Source organism: Rhipicephalus microplus, unplaced genomic scaffold (assembly GCF_043290135.1).
Source record: "Rhipicephalus microplus isolate Deutch F79 unplaced genomic scaffold, USDA_Rmic scaffold_12, whole genome shotgun sequence".
Lineage (NCBI taxonomy): Eukaryota > Metazoa > Arthropoda > Arachnida > Ixodida > Ixodidae > Rhipicephalus > Rhipicephalus microplus.
Window position 1 is genome coordinate 28,767,895 of NW_027464585.1, and position 18,824 is coordinate 28,786,718.

The following is an 18,824-nucleotide window of genomic DNA, read 5'->3' on the forward strand; positions in this document are numbered from 1 at the left end:
TCGACCAGCCGGGGTTCTTTAACGTGCACCCAAATCCGAGAACATGGCCCTACAACATTTCCGCCTCCATCGGAAATGCATCCACCGCAGCTGCAATTTGATCCCGCGAACTGCGGGTCAGCGGCCGAGCTTAGCCAATAGACCACCCCGGCGGGGCGTCACCAGCATTCATTGCAAGCGTAACAAGTGGAACGGTTCCTCTAAATTATTAGAGGAGTCCTAATCAACTGGCGAATGCGACAAGCAGTCAGCCTGTAGAATTTCATTTGTCGGTCTAAACTTCAATGTGTACGTGTAGGCAGATAACGTCACTGCTCAACGTTGTAGTCCTGCTGCTGCCAAGGTTGGTATGCCAGAATAATCTGCAGTGGTTTGTGACTCGTTATCAGCGTGAACGGGTGCTCGTAAATGTAGTAGTGAAACTTAATGGCGAAGCTGATTGCTAACGCTTTTTTCTCGATCTGGCTATTCTTCTGCTCAGCATCGGACAGAGTCCTTAAAGCGTAAGCAACGTAGCGAACGGTGCCATCAGACTAAATATGAGAAAGCACAGCACTATACTCCGTAATAAGATGCGTCGCAAGCCATTTGGAGCGGTTTTTAAGGGTCATAGTAAGTCAGAACCTTCGTGGACACTACCGCAGCCTTAAGGTCGTCAAAGGCCGTTTGACATTCGCTGCTTCACGCCCAAAATTGGTCGTCACACAGGAGTTTGTAAAACTTATGGGCCAGCGAAGCTAGTTGACGTGAACATTTTTCGTTGCAGTTCACGGCTCCGAACGAAGAACGAATTTCGTGCTTGTTTTCTGGTGCTGGCGCGGCTACCATAGCATCAATCTTGCCCGTCATGGGATGTATGCCATCTGCACTCAACTTGTGCCTCAAGTAAGTCATAAGTCAGTTTTTTTCTGAAAAAAAATTAAGTAGATTTCTTAGATTTTAGTCAAACACCCCGGCTTTCCAAACGGGTTAGAACTGCTTCTAAGTTCGGTAGGTGTTTGGCTTTAGTCCTTCCGGTCACAAGGATAGCGTCCAAATAGCATGAAACACCTTTGACATCCTTGAGCATAGTATGCATTATTCGCTGAAAGATACCAGGTTCCGAAGGCATGCCGAAAGGTAGCTGGTTTACGGCGAACAGTCCTTTCATTGTGTTTATCGTCAGATGACGACGCGCCGGTTCCGCTAGCACTACCTTTTGATAAGCCCTGTTCAAAACAATTTTAGAAAATTATTTTCCTCCAATGAGTGCAGCAAAAATTTCTTCAGTATGTAGTAAAACTTATCGATCAGTGTCTAGCATAGGGTTCACAGTAGTCTTGTAGTCGCCACACAGGCGGATGTTTTCATGTTTCTTTACCACAGGCACAACCGGTGTCGCATACTGGCACGTGGCTTATGGTGTGATCACACCCACTGACTGCATTTTGTCAAGCTCTTTTTCATCTGCTGGAACCAGTGCGAAAGACAATGCTCGCCTTCAAAAACTTTGGACGAGCATTCGTTTCGAGAAAGAGTCCTGCCTTCTCTTCTGTGATTCATCCCAATTCCACATTAAAAAGTTCCTGAATTTTTTCGAAAGCTTGCTCACCTCTATCTTTGCTTTTTTGTTCACCGACTACCGTGCCGAGCAGAGCTTGTTGCAGGAAAATACAGCGTTCCAGTCAAGCCGCACGTGCTGTAACTATTCTCGGCCCAGAAGTGGCGGTCCTCTCTGCTGAGTGACATGCAAGAGTAATAGAACACTATGCCCATTATGTTTACCAACAACTTCAACCACTCCTGCTGGTTATACTAATGCACCTGTGTAAGTGCGTAGGCGTAATTTTGTCGTGCTCCACTTCAAAGAAAAGAACAACTGTTGTCTGCGAAAAATTGCGGATACCGCTGCCCTCGTATGCAATGCTATTTCAAGTGGAGTCTTGTTTATCAGTAGGCGTGCAGTTGGCGTCCCGACGAAAGCGCTGAAAGCTGAGCAGGGAGGGATGGGAGAGGCAAACAAAAAACGTTGCTCGCGCCTCGTGACCTTGAGCTTTTTTTTTTTGTTTTCGCGGCCTCCTCAGGGCGTTCACTACGCGGCTTTCTCGGTGCGTTCGCGCCCGCACGCATGGACAAGTGACGGCCTTTCGCGGCGACCTCTGTAACGACCGAGCGCACCATGTTCAAATCAGGCAATGGCTGATAGATGGGCTTCCTGAGCTTATTTTCCGTGATTTCTTGAGAAAAGGGAAAGCTATGTTTTGCTGATTTTGATAATTTATTCTGAATTCCATGCCGCGTGCTGCACTATAATATTTTGCTCGCGTGTTGTCTGGAGCGTCCATTACCTATCGATGGCATTTTCTGACCATGCTTAAAAAGTGTTGCAGGGCCCCTTTAACGTGCACCCGATTCAGAGTACGCGCGCCTCCAGCGATTTCGCCTCCATCGAAAATGCAGCCGGGATACGAACCCGCGACCTGCAGGTGAGCCACTATACCACCGCAGCCACTAGACCACCTTTGCCACTAGACCACCACAGCCGGGTCAAAATAGAATATTGCATTTGCATTGGCTCAATGTAACTGTTAAGTGATAGTAAAGAACGGATGCAGTTGGTTGTGCATAACACATACAAATAAAACTACGTGCTAATTTTTATTTTTAGCATGTCACTGAATATATTCCTCCTAATTTGCACGCGACACGCAGTTTGCCTGAATTGATTTTTTCCTCAATTAGTCCTCAAACAACACAAATTGAGCACTAAACTATATTACCCTCACCTCCCCCTCACCCCACTCTTGATTGGCTTTTAAAGGACCCAAGAACAACCTTTACGTGGAAATTCAATTCCGGGGGGAAAATTGTGCACGAGTGTACGACGAACATGGAGCCATGAAAACTTGCCGAAAACCTGACGTACTAGCGGATATGCAAAGCGTGACAATCGCTCCTTTTGCTCTTCCCTTCGCTACGCTCTATGGTACAGACATCAGACTCTGCCCAGGCGGCACTGTGAAAAACGCCGCCACCAGCGCCCCCGTCGCCGCGCCGGCCATAATTGGGTAGTGCACAGAGAGCCGTCCGCAAGCGAACGTGCACAGGCCCTCCTCCTTCATTGGTCTTGAGGCACGGCTTCCTGAAAATCGGACCTGGAAAGCTTCTTCCTTCAATCCAAGCTCGCCTAATAAAAGTAGGGAGCTCATCAAAACAAAATGCGGGCGGAATGGAAAATAATTTTTAAATTTATTTTGGCATGCTGCACTAGGCAATTTAAGTGCAAGCGAGCATCGCATGACATAGAATTTGAGGCAAGCACTAAACTAAGTAGTTACACAAACGATTTATGCGATCAGTGGTACGAAGCTCGCTTTATGCGGCACGAATGGCCCAGGTGATTTTCCCTTGCAGTTGCATTCTTGCTTGCGCTCGCTTGCTGCGCATTGAAATATTTTATTACGCATGCTCGAACACTGTGTTGACAGTTGTCTTACGTGTGTATATACTGCAAATTGGCATACATGCGTGTCCACTTTCTCAGTGCACAACGAAAGGCAAAACCGGTGTCTCCAAGATAGCGCCGGTTGCCGGTGAACAACGGCAAAAAAAGAAAAAAAAACTGTTGGTGGTCGCGATGATTTTGAGATTTACCTGTATGACACACGTGTTCACATTTCCTAGTTAAAGCCGGCACTTAGAGCCTTCAAAGCCCTTGTGTGAGTAATGCTGTGTGGTGGTGATAACTTCAGATTATCGGTGGTCATAGCGTGTGCGATGTTTATCGCGGCCGGGCGTCACCTGTCTACTGTTGCACGTCGCACACCGTGGTCAGACGATGTGTTAAGCTTCATTACCAAAGTTACCATGGTTATCCGTCAAGGTCACTCAAATCAATAACAAAAGACCTACATCATCACACATAATCAAGCGAACGGCAGTGGAGAGTGCGAGTATTGGCATACCCAACGCATTCACAAAGGCCTGTATTTAGCGTTCTCACCATAGTGATTTGTCAAAGCTGCGGTAATCAGTAAAACTGAAGTCATCTACGTCCGTGGCGATTCCCAACGCAACAGTAGCGCACACTGGGGTCTTTTTGTAGAACGCGGAGCTATTGCGTCTGCTCGTGTTTTCGCCGTCGTTCAGGCGAGTGAACCAGCAAGCACTTCACGGCATTTCAGTGACGCATCCGACTATCAGAGAGAAATTCGTAGCTCTTTTTCTGAGTGTTCAATGCGCAAATACATCTAATATTTAGCTCAATCGTTGTTTGGTATGCTGTACTCGCACCTGGTTGCGAAGCAAACTGTGCAAGGTAGTCTGGCTTTGCACTACTCAAAACTGCATCGACTGGTGGCAGTGCGTATCCGTAAAATTCCAGAGTCTGACGTCTATGCGCTCTCAAAGCCGTTTGTCTTTTCACTATATGCTCCTCCAAATCTCGCGCCGCATACGCCATCGCTGATACCGTTGCACGAAAAACCGTCCACTTCCGGTTACCCCAACTCCGTCCCCCCACCAACTTTCTCAACTGCGTGCTTTTCGGCAAACTGCCCCGCCGTGGTGGTCTAGTGGCTAAGGTACTCGCCTGCTGACCCGCAGTTCGCGGGTTCGATTCCCAGCTGCGGCGGCTGCATTTCCGATGGAGTCGGAAATGTTGTAGGCCCGTTTGCTCAGATTTGGGCGCACGTTAAAGAACCCCAGGTGGTCAAAATTTCCGGAGCCCTCCACTACGGCGTCTCATAATCACATGGTGGTTTTAAGACGTTAAGCCCCACAAATCAATCAAGCAACTTTTCGGCAAACCACGCCTACCGTGCCAGCCGGTGCTTATTCGAATAGTACCTGATGGACCCTATGTTGCGCACAGGCCTTTAAAGGATCGCCAAGACGATGGATCTGTACGGCGACACGCCGTATACGGCATACAGCACGTCCGAACGGGATGAAGAGTCACCGCCTTCCCGAGATCGTGGCGACGATATGGGCTGGTACGGGCAATCTGCGATGGTTGCCCACTCGTTGTTACCGTTCCGTGCTAATGGCATTGTCAATGTAGGTGCTTGTGTGGCCTGTGCGTGGCCAGTGAAAACGCGGAGAACGCGTGCTGCAGGGAGCTGGCACGAGTCGTTGCGTAAGGTACTGATGGCTGTTTCACACAGCATACATATAAAAGCTATCGTAAAACACTCTGATTTAGTTCGCGCAGTTGCGTTAGGGGCCGCAGTAAGTGATCCGCCCACGTAAGCTGCCTGTGGGTAATACGACAAACAACAAGAAACAGTGCAGACAGCTGCTTGCAGACTAACGAGAGGTCACACACTCTTGTTCGACCAATCACAGCATATTCCTACGGAACGTCAGAGAAAATGTTTTTGTGCTGCGCTTCAAGTGGAGGCTCGAGAGACCCAGAGAGGAAGAGAAATTGTTTCTTCGAATTAGTGGCGCGCTGGCGGCCCGTAGCGCTGCCATGTGTAGAATCGTGGAGCGCGACAACTTTGTGCACAATGCAAGTGCTTATTTGAAATGCTTGAAAACTTTAGGAAATTGATTTATAGACCCTTTAAACTCTAAAGTTTTTATGAGGTGGACCACCAAGATTTTTTAAGGTATTTCAGTTACGGATGTCACGTTACAATTTGCATGAACCGAAACAAAGGTCTTGAATTAGAAGCAACCAACAAATTACAGCCTGGCCAACAATACCTACTCGTCCATTGATCTTAGCATTATATCCTCATCACTCCTACGTCTGCTCAAATGGAAGGTTATTAGTAATCCTTACGGAAGTGACCATCTTTCAATTATTCTGAGCACATCAATGGATAACGCATGCTTTCCACAGGCTCCGAGATGGTAGATTGACAAGGCTGACTGGGAAAAGTTTCAAAACGCGTCTCGCCTAAGTTTTTCTTATGTGACTTGAGCGTAGATGCAGCTGTTGAATTCTCTACAGCTTTTCTAATTGATGCTGTTACAAAGTGCATCCCACAAACGGGACCATGCACGAAGCGACGCGTTCCTTGGTGGAATAGTGAGTGCCGAAATGCACGAAAAGAGCGAAATAAGGCATGGAAGTTGCTCAGGAATTCACCGACAGCCGAAAACCTTGACAACTATAGGAACATCAAATCCCAAGGCAGAAGAACACGCCGACAGGCTAGAAAAGAAAGCTGGCATAAGTTTTTATTCGGAATCACTTCATATACACAGGAGGCGTGTGTCTGGAACATGTTAGGTAAAGTAGTAGGACGGCAATCTCATTCATTCCTCTTGTGAACACACAAGGCAAGAGCTTGGAGGACCAGGCGAACTTTTTCGCGGCGCACTTCGAACAGGTCTCGAGCTCGTCGCACTATACGACATCGTTCCAGAGATTCAAAACAATATTGGAAAAACAGAAACTAGAACGTAAACCTACAAAAAACGAACCATACAATGAACCTTTCGTCTTAGCTGAGCTACAGGCATCGATAAAGTGCTGTAACAAATCCGCTCCAGGCTTCGACCGAATATCGTATGAAATGTTAATACACCTGCCCTTTGAAACACAAAAAGCGCTTCTTTTCATGCCATTTGCTTTTCTGGTAAGATTCCTTCTGCCTGGAAAAAAGCCATTATAATCCGATTCTAAAACAAGGAGAATATCCATCATCCGTCACAAGCTACAGGCCTAATCGCCCTCACAAGCTGCCTGGTTAAACGTTTTGAAAAGATGATTAAACACCGCCTTTTACATTTTCTGGAAACAAACAATCTAATAGACCTATACCAGTGTGAATTTCGGGAGGATAGATTCACTACTGACCACTTGTTACAATTCGAGGGGCAAATTTGTGATGATTTTGTCCATAATCAGTTCTTTCATTGTTTCCCGATATAGAAAAGGCTTATGACACCACCTGGTGCTTTGACATACTGTGAGACCTCTCGCACTTTGGTGACCCAGCTACCATGGTGACCATAATTGAAATTTACTCGTCCAACCGCACTTTTTGTGTCCGGGTTGGGACTGTCCTGCACGAACATTTGTCCAGGAGCCGGGAGTAGCGCAAGGTGGTTTCTTGAGCTGCACGCTTTTTATTGTAAAAATGACTACTATACATTCCCACAATACATGCATTATCTTTTATTTCACATATGTCGACGATGTTCAGATCGGTTTTAAGTCCTGCAATCTTGCAATCTGCGAGCGGCAGCTCCAACTTGGTTGGAATAAGGTTACCAAATGGGCCGACGAGAATGGGTTCACCCTTAACCCGCAAAAAAAAAAGCACAAGCCTTTTATTTTCACGAAAGAGAGGTTTCCATCCTGATCCAACTATTCACCTTCACGGCCAGCGACTTGCTGTGAAAACTGAAAGCAAATTTTTAGGCATAATTTAGATGTGAAACTGACATTGATACCGCCCATAAAAATTCTCAAAAACAAATGCCTGAAAGCTATGAATGTACTAAAAGTCCTGTCGTGAATACCGAGAGGTAGTGATAGAAAATGTCTCATGAATATTTATAAAAGCCCCATACGCACGTGCTCAGATTATGGGATGATATTCTATTAGTCTGCCACGTCAAGCGCTTTGAAAATGCTTGACTCGGTCCATCATTCAGGCATCCTGCTCTCTACGGGTGCTTTTCGCACTTGTCCTGTAGAGAGCCTGTACGTATAATCGAATGAGTGGTCGTTGCAGCTTCAGAGATCTTACATGTCCTTGTTGTATTATTTCAAAGTGAATGTCGACAAAGAACACCCTGCACATTCGACTATTATCAATATGTCGAGTTCTGCACTGTTTTACCATCGGCCTTCCTTGCGACAACCCTACTCGATTCGTGTGAGGGACCTTGCTCGAGAAACTGTTGTGCCATTTGACCCTCTTTTGATGGCTTCTGCAGCACACTGGCCACCGTGGCAGTGGCAGTCGATAGACTGCGATGTGTCTTTTTTATATGTTACAAAGCATGCACACATACACATACTTCATGGAACTGCAACATAAATACACTTGTCCTGTATTTTTTACTAATGCCTCAAAGTCTTACACTTCTGTTTCGTATGCAGTGGTCGGTCCATTCTTTTTTAATGCCGACGCTCTGCATCCTAGCGTAAGCATCTTCACCGCAGAAGCTTTTACGATACTTGCGGCCGTTAAGCGCATTAAATAGTTAAAGCTAGAAAAGGTAGAAAAGGCAGTTCTAGACAGATTTCCTACCCTATTGAAAAAGAAAAACGAATTGTAGGCATGGTGTAAACCGCCACCCACCATTATTGTGAATAATGAAGTGGGTGAACGCTGGAAGAAGTCCACCATGATGTATGGTGGGATATAATGGATGCTGCAGTGCCAGCAACGCTTGAGCGCGAAATGTTTTCAGAATCACCTTGACGAGCAGCCACAAAAAATAAAAAAGAATTGTATAAAAACAATGTAAAAAACACACATAAAAGAAAAAAAAGAAAACAGGCCACTGCTGACATTCGAACTTGCGACCTGCGGATTCTCCTTCGAAGACACTAACCACTGCACTATGCCACCATGACGAAACGTACGTGTTAAATAGCTAGTTGACATACGAACTTACGGTTGAACTTGAGATTTGTTTGTCGCCTACTCGACATAGACAAGATAAGCATGTGCTAATACAATTTGCAAATTTAGTAAACACAAGCAACTGCTGCCTGTAACGATTTCCACTGCATTATTAGCACCAGTGCTAATTTTTTTGTTTCAATTCACGAGCACAAAAAAAGAAAAAAAACAAGTGGACTGGAGAGCGGGTACAGTTTACCAGCGGGGTCTGCCAAGTGTAATATTCATTTTGGGCTCGTTCCAAAGGCTGACATCTGCTCAGGCTTTACCACGCGTCTAGGCTTAGTCCTTAGATACGCCTACCTAATTGATTGAGTATTGGAATGCTTTTTGCACAACGTAGAGTGCAGTCGTGCCAGCGCACTACTGTAGCTCTATCGTTAGCAACAACTGTATAACCGCTTCGCCAAAACGAATGCAGTGCGCCGGAAACATTATGCCATCATATTGGTCCAGCAAGCATAGGACTTGCCAAGTCTGTTTTCTCGCATGAGAGCCAGAGAAGTGCTGGCGATTGCGACCAGCGGCTGTCGGTGATGGAAGACGCACGTTCTCTGGTAGTGCTGAAGTCACATCGCATCGATGTTTCTTGCTTCTTGCGTGCACCCCGTACACAATAGAAATGTTTCGTTTAGGGTAAATGATGCAATGACTGTGCTCTATTGCCATTATTATCGTCGAAATCGTGTATTCTGAAACCCAGAAGCGCGGATAGCACAATTGTATGGGCTCGGTCGATAGGATTAACCTTTGGGGGAAATCATGGTGGTAAAACATGCAGTGTACAAATACCAGCTTGGTACACCATATATATTGCCCGCCATTATAAGCACACCCTTCACCTGCCCACTGCTTCCCAGCATTATCGCAATAGTGGGCAGATATTCTCAGCTTGGTACACCATGTGGCCCGCCATAATAAGCACCACCCACCATCTGCTTAGTTCTTCCCAGCATTATCGCTATGGTGGCAAAAGCTTCACAGCATGTTACAACATGTGGAATACCGTAATAAGCACCAACCACTATCTGATTTTTCCTTCTCAGCATTATCGCAATGGTGGGCATAGCCTTTCATGATTACGCACTATCTAGCCGCTACTTCCCACCATCATTTCCACTTTACCCATCTTCTATACACCATGCCACCCAGTATATCCCTGCCTATCCATTAAATTTCCACTACTTCCCGCCATATCCACCACAATTTCCACTATACTTTTATTATTTCCACTACACGCACCGTGTTTTCCAGTATCCATTATGGTAGTTTTTCCGAAAGGGTAAGCATTGTAAGAGGTCTGAAAACTTAAAAAAAACACAAAAACCCTGTCCTTGTCTGGCTTTATTCACTACTATGCCCCGTATACAAGTCTAAACAGCGTGTTGTAGAGTGATAGGTGCCAGGACACCACGAGATCTAAGGTAACGTGATGGCGGACCAGCTAGTCGCATCTGTCCACGACAGCACTGCTAATACATCCTGTTAAAGGCTCGAGGTTGATGGTAGGTACGGCGGGTTTCTTTAAGGTAGCTGGCACCCCGCCGTCGTCTGCATAGCTGATCTTCGCCAGTGAGGAGATGCGTTCGTAAGAGAGGTAGAACGAAAGATTTATTTACATTATTGAAGAAGGAAAGGAACTGTACAGGGATCCAGAAGATCCCGCAATATGTACAACAGAGGTTCAGCTCATGATTTCGTACAAGATTCCGTACACATGATTCAGCTCGAGATTCAGCTCTATTTACAAAGATGTTTCGGATTTTATAGCCTACCATCACCGCCGTCCGAAGGAGGCACTGATCACTCTTGCCACACAGCAGGGGACAAAGTCTTAGTGGTCCACCTACCAGAAAGGGTGCAGATATTGCACCACTTGGCTGGGCGAAACGGTCCAATGGTAACAGGAATGCACCACACAAACAGGCACCTGGCCCAGCCTAGAAGGCACCGCATGGAGGAGATAGAGTCCGGAGTGGGAGAGTGGCGCTCCTCCGGGGAGATGGCCGCTAACTTGACGGCCAACAGCAGTCCACGCTACTTTCAGCTTCATGCAGTCTCAACGCTCAATTCCGGTGCAGTTGTCAGATAGGAAGAAGACGTGGCACCGAAGCGCTTTGTCGCAGAGTCACACTTAACTCATCAACCCATCATCCTCCTACGTCAGTCCCGGCACTGCCTGCCGCCAAGCTCGTGTGGGGGGGGGGGGGACGTTTTGTTTCGGGAAGACGGCCATGTCCTGGCAAGAGGGCCACCGTTCAGCGCCAGGCGTCAAACAGACGTGGCCGGCCTCTCGGCGTACAAGCCAGGGAGGCCCGACAAAGGTACTACCCTTCGGTTAAGCAACGTCAGTCGCGACGCGCAAAGTAAACGTACCCTGGCAAAGTGGGCTATTGCAGCGCGTGGGGTGCCTTGCGGTCATGGCCTGTCTCCTGACTGCTAGGGCCCAGCGAGACTTGACACAGGGGCTACCCTTCGGCACGGTGGCTCTCGACACCACACGCAAAGCGGACGTACCCAAAAACGTGGCAGCGGGACTGTCCTCGGTCGCGGTAGCTTCAGTCACCACAACCAAAGTGACCGTGCCCTCACACTGTCGCGGGGCTGAGAGCCTGCGACGACAACCTCTCAAAACGGGTGGGCTATCGCTTGGCGCGAGGCGCTTTGCGGTCACGGCCCGTCTCCTCACCACAAGGGCGCAGTGAGAGACAATCCGTCCTGTGGGGTCAACGGGACTACTATTTGGTGCAGAGGCCAATTAAGGGCTTCTTCGACGTGTTCTCACGCTTCTGGGCTGTCGGTAGTTGAGACGGCCTCGCGTAATTGACAAAAGCCGAGTCATGAAGTTGTTCTAATGAGACCGCTACAGTGGCGCCATCCGCAACGACTACCGGACAGCATCTTGCAGAATAAGCGCCGATGGGGTTGAGAGCCTCTCCAGTAGACCGGCTTACGCACAATGGCATCTGCCCAGACGAATCGCCTGTCCCAAACCTAACAATCTGTAGCTATCCCTGCTTTTGACCTAAAACCATATCTTAAACGAAAGCTTAGAGCTTATCGGTAGAGCACATGGAATAGTCACAGAGAAAATAAATTACACGTTATCAAGCTGTTCCTTGCTAATTGGCTGCCACTATCAAAACCACGCCACACAGAAGTTACACTTACAAGACTACGAACAGGACATACCCACAGCACACACTCACACCTTCTGTGCAGTGGTGATCCACCTTTGCGTGATAGATGTCGGGTATCACTCACCGTGAACCACACTCTCATCCAATGCATCGAACTAGACTCTATTAGAAAAAAGCATTTTTCGTTGGCTTACTGTGAACACATTCCACTTCATCCTGGGATGTTCATTGGCAAAGAACCACTTTTTAATTATCACTCATTGTTTTCGTTTTTAGATGAAACTCAAAGTTTCGGCACCATATATAAGGGAAACCCGCAGCATAACCTTTCCGCAGAGGTTTTTTCTGCGGTAGCTACTCTGAGAAGCACATGCCTTTTACCCTTTGATTTTCATTGGGGTTGACGAGGCATCCGTGCTATTTTACAATCGCTCACTTTCACACCATGGTCACTTGTGATTCATTCCACCTCCTACATCAAATTGCCTATCACTCTCATAATTTTACTCTTTATACACATATTTTACGCTTTTATACAGCACGTGATTTTAGGCCTTTATACAGCCGTGTAGCGCCTTGTCATCGTAATCATTGGTCATCAATTACAACGCATCAAAAACTTGGCACCCTTTGGCCACCCGTGGCCCTAGCGCCACAAAACTCCTCTAATCATCATCACCAACCGAAACAAAGGAAGAAAGCAGAAAAATATATTTTGTTATTTTGGAGGCTCGAGAACTGAACCCACGCCCTCTCTATCTGCGCCGACTGCAAGCAGGCGCTTAGCTGACAGAGCCATCGACGCATTGCCAAAACGTATTTATACGCGTCTTACATTACTCACAGTCCTTCACTTTGTACTCGCGCTTTTCGTCACAGCATGCCAAGTACATCACCGGCAGGGTCGCCTACCCGCAAATCACGGTCCTTCGCGGACCATCCAGTTGTTAAACAATTCAGTGATAACCTGTTCGCTTCTGCTTGCGTGGTTAACACCTGTGGTTCAAGTGCGATTGGCGTGACGCTCCGATGCGTGCAATGCAGTGCCTCGAGAAGGTGTATACCACTTTGTAGCCACTAAACATCAGTAGACAATATATATCATTGGGTCACAAGCATTGAAATACTTCTGTGAAGAGGCATTTTGTTTTCGTTTGTTATGCCAATTCTTGTGTCACGTATAGGGATCGACCACGTTTCTTTCGGTTGTTAAGAAAAAAAATGCACGTTACTTGAAATTGACAACTGTGAAATTAAATATGTGTCTACACTTCCAAGCGCTAAATTGTGCACTAAGTTCCTCTTACTTGCACCAAATTGCACGTCGTACAAAGTGGCAGGTGCTTTACCGTTCGCTTAAAAGCCCATAATCAATCCTTGAAATACCCTAACCCTCGTATTCTAAAACGGGCCTTCACTGAAAGCTTTACCTAAACTTGAGAAAGCCGATGGTAGCCCTTTCTCTTGGCAGAGCGAGTCAGCGCACATTAACGAGAGGCTGCAGTGATTCTTGAAAAGCGTGGCGACATTTTCCGACGAGCGGTGGCACAGTGCGCAACTCGGTTAATAGAAGGATGAAATATGAGTCGATAACCGTTTGGGAATATGCGGTAACACATCTCATCTACTATCGCATTGTAATTCTTGTGGCTGTTTTGCGGTATCCATAGGTGCGGAAGTGCTTTTAAAGCAAATTAACTGGTGTAGTGGTCAAAGCTTTTCATAATGAAAGGATGGGAGACACATGCATGAACCATGCTTTGGTTTTCTTCCATGGCAAAAAGTTTACTTATCTGCTTGGCTCATGCAATATTAAGAATTATGTTTCAATATTCACACGTCTTGGTACATTCTGTTTGCTGTGTTACATATGCGGATGCCTGCTATGCCCGGTATTGTTTTCCCGTTTTGGTTTTTCGAAATAAATCTTTCAGTTGCGAGACAACGTTCTTATTGTGCCCTCTGTGTTCCTTACGTCTTCATCGCTCAATATATCGTGCAAGTACTCTGACTGGCCCAGCTTTTCATTCTAGCTGTCTAGCGCTGTTGAAGTAATAACCATTGTTTGTCCACGCTCACCGCCTGTATGCCATCAGTGTCAAGGCTGGGACAGTGCTTCGATCGCGCTCAACCTGGATGAGCTCTTTTCGTGCTTCATGGGCGAATGAGCAGCGCGCAGGAAGTTTCGAGCTGCTTGCACGTCTTTATGTGACATTCCGATACGCTGATACCGCGTGCGCTGGTTCGCTCTTGAAACAAAACGGTGACATATTTGTATCTGTCTCGATTTCTTGAGTTCTAGATTTTTATTATTAGATTTGATGCATTGTTTGCAATATACCAAATATAAGTCACTAACGCCTTGTTTCTAGCACGAATCCACAAAATTGGAAAACGGATATTCCAGAACAAGAAGAGCTTATGATTTACCGATAAATATGTTCTGGTGCGGGAATTATACCTAAGACCAATGCCTTTTCGAGGTGGTTCCTCTGCAAATATTTGAGCTAACCCTTAGATGGACATTTTTTGGCTTACTGAACATGTTATTTGTGTCGCAATGAAAGGAATATGAAGAAAATAGTAAAGACAGGTATATATTTAGGAACAACTCGCCGACAAATTTTTCTTCTAGAATTTTTTTTTGTTTGTGACAGACTGCATTGTGTAGGTTGAACTACTTAGCGCAGTATCACAAATCACGAATTAAGCAACAGCACTTCAACTTGCTGCTTTCTGCAGCTCAAAAAGTTCTTGGTAGCCATATGCGACTGACGGCTTTTACAGTAGAAGCATGGCAATCTCCGCACTGGATGCTCTATAAGAGCGGTAATCGCTCTACGCGAGGCATCTTACCTGTGACGCTAGTGGCGCAGCCATGTCCTCTAGGGCTGAAGACTTGAGGGCGTTTCGAATGGCCGTGACCTAGAAAAACAACAGACTGAAATAATGAAAAGGAAGCGTGCACTTGCACCTGATAAAGCTCCCTTCGAGGCCCACCATTTTTCAAAAAAAAAGAACGGAAAGAAAATTGAATGGAACTCATAACAAGAAAGAAGATTCGGTGTGAGGCCTGAGAAATTTGCAGAACTAGCCAGCCTTGTTTCTCTTTGGTTTCTTTTTCTCTTTGCTTTCTTTAGCCCTTTTTACTTTATTTTTTCTTTATGCTTTGTTTATTTACAATAATTGATTCCTCTCTCTTCATGAATTCATTTCTCTTGCTCTTTTTTTCCTTTCTTTTTCACACTTTCTGTTTTTTTCTATTTTATACGTGGTTTTGCATGTGTTACGCCGCACACAGTAGTTCTGTCTCTGATGATAATAAGTTATAATCACTAACGTACTCAAGGAACAAAAAGGAACAAGTCTTCTTCATGACGTCAGTGCTCGCTCATTGTAATACACATAGAGCGTTCGCCAAGCGACCAGGACAGCAGACGACCGCGCGGCCCCTTAATGTCCCCGCACTTTATAAAAGTACAGAAATCAGAGAGGTTGATCGGGCTGCAATATACAATTTGCTGCCCCACGCTGATACTAGAGGACGGTAGAAAATAAACAGAAGGCAGATCAGAACACGTCAACACTGAGGAGTCTACAAAACAGATGTTGGAACTCCGTAATGTGGGATGTCGGGTGATAATTCAGGAACCCTCCAAATTTCAGCGCAAGAGCGGATTCGTATTGCCATCAACCACTGAAGAAGAGGAAAAGAATATGAATCCAAAAGTAGGCCAACATAGCAGAACATTATCTGTTGGGAAATTAGTGTAAAACAAGGAACAGCTACAAGTTCGTAGGGAAAGGCTGCTTCATTGCGAAGAAGCAAAAAATTTTTGTTGTATTTTTATTATCCATTACACGGACACTCGTTATGGCTTTTTGTCATCGGTATCGCCAGCAGCGTCGTGTACCGTGTTAAGTCCGAATTGATAACATAGCCCCACGCATCGCATATTCTAGCCGTGTGTAAACGCTAGCAAGCGGAGGTGACGAAACCTGCTGAAGCAGTGATCAAACGACCCAGCCCATTTTCGTCCCTTGGAGGGCGTTAAGATTTGGATTATGAATGTAATCCCGATGATTCAGATGACCACGACGACGCGTTGAAGGACTGGACAAGTCCTGTTGCTCACTCTCTAGCAAATTTCAGTTCATTTACACACTGACACTTATTTACAATCAAAGGCGGAGGCGGCCACTAAACCGACCGCACAGTACGCACTGGGCTCTATTAACTTCGTCGTTACTTGCCGAGCCCTAGGTATACAGCACACATTGGCATTACCTTCTCGATGTAGTATCAAACACTGGATCAGAGTCGGTGCCACGAAAAACCTCTGTCCCCTCCTCCCGGTCTCGTACTCGAGCACTAAGCTCCCCTCCACTCCATTTCTCTTTATTAAATACCTCCCGACTTATCTGAAGGGGTTCGTCCCTCGCGGGATGAACCTTTTCTTGATGCTCCACCATCGCAGCAAACAACTCTCCTTTCTTCAGAGACGGGGCTCTTCCTCTGCGTTCCTACACTTTACTATCCTCATCCTCCAAGAAATCGACTAAAAAAGAACTCCGTCATTTCGTCAACGTACAGCTTAAAGTACACATTTTTAAGATTCATCTTTCTCTATCCTCTCTTTACTTTAGTATGTGGGTCTCTCTGTCCCTGTCCCTATCTCTATCTCTATATCTGTGATTCCTCCTTATCCTTTCGATCCCTCCTTCTACTTATCCATCGTAAGCCATTGTTGAGGGGTCACACTATGATGCAGACATTTGCGGGGCTCACTTTTATCTTCCTTTCTCTCTATTCAGAATCACTTACACAGTACACTTTCTGGCGACAACAACACTTCCTTGCGACAACAAGGCTGGCTAGACAGCCGGTTGGCTGTCTGCAGTTATAGTAGACATGCTGCTGCCATCTATCCACACGTATTGTGACAGAACACCGCCCCAATATCTTGTCGGGAGTGATGTTGTGACAGGGCTCACTTATTTCTCAGACTTTTTCACTGTGAGAGCACTTCCGCCGTGCGGGTGACTTACTAGCACAAGGTGCGGTGAACAAAAAGCTCAAGGGGTTTGGCAACAAAGGTGCGTGCAGAGGCAAGTGGCTTGGTCCGTGTTTGCGCAGCTAGTTTTCATAGCTTCCCTTTTCGTCAGGTGCCGTAAACCGACTGGCCATCCTTCGTTTGCCCCCTACATAACTCCTTCCAACCCTAGAATGTTGCATGTACGCTTGTAGTACATACAACTTCAAGAACCATATGGGGAGAGGAAGAGGAGTGTTTAGACTAGGCTCACTGCTGACACTTCAAGTCGTGCGTAAACATCATACAAAAATAACCAAAACAACAGCAAAACAACATGTTACATGAGATTCACCTAACGTTATTACATCATTACAAAGCACTATCACCAAGTGTCGCTTCCGAAATTCGTTAGGTTACTCAAACTCACAAAGTGACGCAGAATACCACAATGAGAGGAACACAGACGAAATAAAAAAAGGAAGATAAACGCACTCAAGTAGGCACACCCACGCATGGCCAGACAGTAGCTCGCAGTTTGGACTCTGTCCCGTACATTCCTTGGTGCACCATGGCAATCAATCAACGTTCAGACACCATGCTCTTGCTGCCTGCCTAAACGTAACAAACTTCCATACTGTTACTTCAAAACGCGCCCATGTCGTAGTAGTAGTAGTTAACAAAAGAACTGCCTTCCACCCGTCCCGCTCCGCTTTCTGTGCTGATCCCCGCTGTCTAATTGCGACAAGGCATCGTTGCACCATTAAAGCCATCTCTTCGGGTAAGGAAAAGAAATGTTGTACTTCGTACCAAAGCCCAGCAGGTCAAGCGAGCACCAGCCCAGGCAGCACACCGGCGTTGGATCGATCTTGGACTCGCATTGGCTAACGTCCGCCGCAATAATAGGCCAAGATCGGCATCTCGGCCAAGTGCAACTTCTTCCGATGTAGGGCCGATGTTCAAGCCGACCTAGGGCCGAAGTTCTGCCGTTTCATTTGCCCATATCCAGCCGACGCCGGCCCACTCTACACATGCCGATGAAAGCCCGTCCTTTCATCGACGTAGTTGCCAACATACATCCAGCATAGAACCATTCTCGGGCCACTTTATTGCCAATGAAATGCCATTCTTACTCCAGTATTTGCTTTACGATGAATATCGGCTACCATTCGCTTGCCCATATTCCACCGTTATTAATATGGGCTTTTTACTACTGGCGTTCCTTAGCAGGTAAACTTTACAATACACTTCAAGAACTTGCCCTAGCAGCTTATAGCAGCCCCGTACGAGCTTCACGGTGTAGTATAATTTAAGGCGACTGACCACTGTATGACTAGTGTAGAAACACTACGATTCCACTACATCATCCATTTTCGCCTTTTTTTCTTCCATTGCCTATTACCCTCCCCACATCTAAAGCATAATACTGCACGAGTCTAGTTACTGTCTAGTTTTCTCCACACATTCCTCCTCAGTTTTGTGAGAAATTGTAACATAGGCTGTTACAATTTTCATCAAGTATTAGCTAAAAACATTAACTAAAATAACTGCTCGGTGCAAATATTCTGCACACAAGATATCTATAAATAAGAATACCAGAACACACTTTGCGTAACTTTATTTCTAAATAAACCAAGTCAAACCATTTATTTTTCAATTAAACTTTTCAAGTTACTGCTCTTCAGTAATGCACCCCAAACTAGGAGGCGAGTTCAGCAAGGCTCTAGTGGGCATAGGGCTGGCCAGGGCAGCAGAGGTAGGGCGATGATTTGAGGTGAGGCAATGACGGTGGGCTGCGCAGATTTCTGCAAGCAGTGATTGGGCAGAAAACCAACCATCACAGGCTGTCGCAGATCCCTCCTCTGAGGCGCAGCAGCGATCGGGCTGCAAATCTATGAACACATGTGTGAAGTGCCTTTCCTAACCTCCATCGAGGCCAACAAACTTCAACAGCCACGTCTTGATGAAACGCTGAGCTATTTCAAACACCTGCATACGTGAATAGAAATAAACACCTCGAAATAAGTTCTACGCACTGCAGTATAGCATATACGCAAGCTAAAACAATGAAAAACAAT

General features: G+C 46.1%; 1 long non-coding RNA gene across 1 annotated transcript; it reads left to right on the forward strand.

Moving 5' to 3' along the window:
• The first annotated feature begins 528 nt into the window (after positions 1-528).
• On the forward strand, positions 529-1,581 carry LOC142783746 (uncharacterized). Its single transcript, XR_012888437.1, has 2 exons — positions 529-885; positions 1,366-1,581. It is a non-coding gene; the product is annotated as an uncharacterized LOC142783746 (long non-coding RNA).
• Positions 1,582-18,824: the final 17,243 nt, after the last annotated feature.